General features: G+C 41.1%; 1 pseudogene across 1 annotated transcript; it reads right to left on the bottom strand.

The window, feature by feature from the left end:
• Positions 1-746: 746 nt before the first annotated feature.
• Positions 747-1,524, bottom strand: LOC311578365 (proteasome subunit alpha type-1-like; annotated as a pseudogene). Its single transcript has one exon. The product of its transcript is annotated as a proteasome subunit alpha type-1-like (transcript).
• Between the last annotated feature and the right edge of the window lie 2,560 nt (positions 1,525-4,084).

The following is a 4,084-nucleotide window of genomic DNA, read 5'->3' as shown; positions in this document are numbered from 1 at the left end:
CTAAGATTCCAAAGACAGTCTCTCATTTGATTTTAGCTTCTAGGTCAATTATTATAACCTATTGAACGTTCATTTCTGCAAGTGATTTGACGCAGAACTTGAGTATTTCCCATGCTTTCTGAGATATTTGTTCAAAATTTTGTAACTTAGTATAGCTTTTTTTTTTCAACTGCATAGAAAAGGAAACAGTCTAAATATCCACCAATAAAATAATGGAAGATATTGTGCTTACTCTATAAATAGACTTCTAAAGAGGAGTAGAGAAAGAATGCCAGAAATACAACATCACAGACATCTCTCAAACATGTTGTACTGACCAGAAGAAGCCAGGCAAAAAGAAGTACCACCAACATTATTAATTTATTTATTTGCTTGTTTGTTTATTTTTTATCTTTAGTTCTTTGAAATTTTCATACATTCATATAATAATGTACTTGGGGCTCTCCTTTTCTTTTTTTGGTGGTGAAACAATTTTATTTCACAGTTGTCTTTAAAACTGCAAAGACTATTTTCTTCATGTAAAAACATGGGTATAGATAGCTATGCATTCTAGAAAATGATTATGTAGACCCTTTCAAAGAAAATGCGCCCCATTATATGGTTTCTGTGAAGTTTCTCAGAGGAAACTCACATCTGGACTGATTCCTAAAACATACCACCCCATACTGTGCAGCTGCTGATTCGAAGTACAGATGGCTGTCACCAGTGTCTGCCCCTGCACCCTCGTGTCCCTGTGTCCTTTATGCCTAATGCTCCATTGGTTCGTCAGCATTTTCTGCAGGTTCATCAGCAGCCTGTGCTCTTCTTTGTGGTCTTTCTTCAAGACCATCCAGGCAGGAATGGAGACACATCATCATCATCATAGATTGTAAACTCCAAGCCTTTACCAACAATTCCAATGGAAACACTCTTTGTGGTCAGGTCCTGCTCTGCAGAGAGTGTTTCTCTTAAGGCACGCAGATCATGTTTAATCAGTTCATCCAAATTGCACTCCCTAAATTCAGACATACATCTTTCCAGGTAAGTATGTGCTGATTAAGAATGAGCTCTGATAGACATAGCTCTGTAGTCAAAACAGTTAGCAGATGGACAGGTTTAGAAAATGCAAGGGCCCATATCATCATAAGCAGCAATAAGAAGCCCAACACCATATGGTCTCAGACCATACTGTTGTGTTGGGATCTGGGTCTTGCTTCCAATTAGAGACCCAAGCTGAGACACAGGAAGTGGTCTGTCAAATACAAATCTGGAATCCAAACACTCCTAGCGCATATAATTTCCTAACCGTCTAGCATCAGCAGTTGGACCCACAGTTGAGATACCAATATGGTTGTCAACGTGGAGAATTCTCTTCTGGTGAGCTGCAAGTTCTGACGGTGCCCTCTTCAATGCAGCCAGCACTGCACGTATCTTTGACTTTAGCCCATCTGCAGCTGAGCCTTGCTCAACAGCTTCCGTTGCATATTCAATTTGATGAATCCTGCCCTGAGGGCTCCAAACAGTGACGTCATTGTCATACTGGCTTCAAAACATAGCTCTGGTGCAACAAAAGCCAGACCTAGCAGAGGACACAGAAGCACCATATTTGGGGCATGAAATGCCCCATTGTCCTTTCTCAACTCCCTCCCACTTCCACTGAACCCCTTCTTATTGCGAACAATCCTCCTCCTACTTCCTGGGTACTGTTTCATTTCTTTATTATTAATGAATATATATTCTTTTCTCATACTCTATATCCAGTCCTCCCAGTTCCTTCTCACCTCCCCTCACTTCTGAATCCACTCACTTTCTGTGTATCATAAGGAAGAAACAGGCTTCGAGAGATAACAAGGATACAAGATCAAATATCATATCATATGGCGAAACAAAAACTTCCATATTAAAGTTGGAAGAGCAACCTAACAGGAGGAAAAGAGTCCAAAGAGCAGGCACAAGAGTCATAAATCCATTTGTTCTTATATTCAGGAGTTCCCTCCCCATTCCCCCAAACACACATTTAAAAACAAAAAACCAAAAAACTCTAAGCTAATATTTATAATATATATACAGAAGACCTGGTACAAACCCGTGGAGGCCCTGTGTGTGTTTGCTGCTTCAGTCTCTGTGAGCTAATATGCACCCTGTTTAGTTGATTCACAGGCCTGTGTTCTGGTGTCCTCCATGACCCCTAACACTTACAATCTTTCTACCTCCTTTTCCCTAGCATTCCCTGATCCCTGAGGGAAGGGCTATGACAGAGACCTCCAATTGAGACACTCTTTGCATAATGACTAGCCCTGAGTCTCTGCACCTGTTTCTATCTGCTGCTGGAGAAAAAGTCTCTGATAATGACTGGTTAATAAGACACTGATCAGGGCTAGAGAAATGGCTCAGAGGTTAAGAGCACTGACTGCTCTTCCAGAGGTCCTGAGTTCAATTCCCAGAGACCCACAACCTCTACAAAGTGATGGTGCCTCACAACCACCTACAAAGCAATCTGATGCCCTCTTTTGGCCTGCAGGTATACATGCAGGCAGAGCACTGTTACGTAACAATAAATAAAATAAACCTTAAAAAAAAAAGGAGACACTGATCTATGAGTATAGGTGAACATCATTAGATATCATTTTTATTGCCTTTTGTTTGTTTGTTTTTTCATCTTTATCAATAGTGCCCGGCTTTACAGTAGGTCTCTTGTTCTTGGTTACTCAAACAGTGTTGGATATGGGTTCCTTCTTGTGGAGTGGGCCTTAAGTTACATGAGACACTGATTGGATATTCCCACAAGTTTTGTGCCACCATGGCCCAGGCATATTTTGAAAGCAGCTCAAAGTTTTTGTGCTTGCGTTGGTGTTCCATGTTTCTTTTTCAGCAGCCTCCAGAGTACCTTTCTGCATCAAAGAGCCTAGAACATAGGGATGAAGGCACCAACTAGACTTCTCCATGTTTAGATGTATAGATGTTGTCCTTGGCAATTGGGCCCCACTGTCCACTTCTGAGGAGCAGCCCCCTATCTGAGCATCAGCCTGGGTTGTTTGGGGATCTCTGTGAAAACACCTCAGCCAACAACTCAAACAAATGCCCCCTAGTCCTGCCACCGGAAGTGTTGTCTGTAACAAAAGATGTCCAGTTCAGACTCCATATCCCCCACTGTCAGGAGTCCTCACTAGGATTCCAGGAAGTTTCCACTGTACTAGGTTTCCACACCATTCCCTGAATGCCCTCCAATTCTAGCCATTTCTCCTTACACTCTTTCCCTCCATCCCATCTCCCTCCCTACACCTGATCCCTCCTGGCACCAGCACATCCTTAAAATCTACTTTCTCTTTCCAGGGAGAGGATCCATGCATCTTCCCTAGACCTCTCCTCTTTGCCTAACCTCTCTGTGTCTATGGCTTATAGGTTATCATTTGCTTAACAGCTAATATCCACTTATAGGTGAGCACAGGCCATATTTGTTTTTCTGGGTCTGGGTTACCTCACACAGGATGATATTTTTCCCCTAGTTTCATTTGCCTATGGAACTAGACGTCCATGAAGTCATTTATTTTTAAAGGCTGAGTAATACTTCACTGTGTAAATGTATGACATTTTGTTTATCCATTCTTCTGCTTAGGGCATCTAGGTTGTTTACAGTTTCTGATTATTATGAATAAAGCAGCAATGAGCAAGGTTGAGCAGGTATCTTTGGGATAGGATAGAGGATCCTTCTGATATATTTACCCAAGAATGGTATAACTAGGTCTTGAAGTAGACTGATTCCCAGGTTTATAAGGAACCACCATATTACTTTCTATATGTATATGGCTGCACAATTTTGCTCTCTTCCACTAGTAATAGAGGAATGTTCCCGTTGCTCCACATCCTCACCAGCATGAACCGTCACTTGTGTTATTTGTCTTAGCCATTCTGATCAGTATAAGGCAGAATCTCAAGATAGTTTTGATTTACATTCCCTTTCAGGCTAAAGATGTTAAATGTTTAACTTTAACATAAAACTTCTTTAAATGTTTCTCAGCCATTTGAGAATATTGAGAGTTTTCTGCTTAGGTCTCTACCCTAGTTTTTAATTAGTTTATTTGATTTGTTGATGGCTAGTTTCTTG

The sequence above is a fragment of the Acomys minous genome, assembly GCF_964271855.1.
Source record: "Acomys minous genome assembly, chromosome: 12".
Taxonomy (NCBI): domain Eukaryota; kingdom Metazoa; phylum Chordata; class Mammalia; order Rodentia; family Muridae; genus Acomys; species Acomys minous.
The sequence above is the reverse complement of the archived record's forward strand: the minus strand, read 5'-3'. Positions and strand labels throughout refer to the sequence as shown.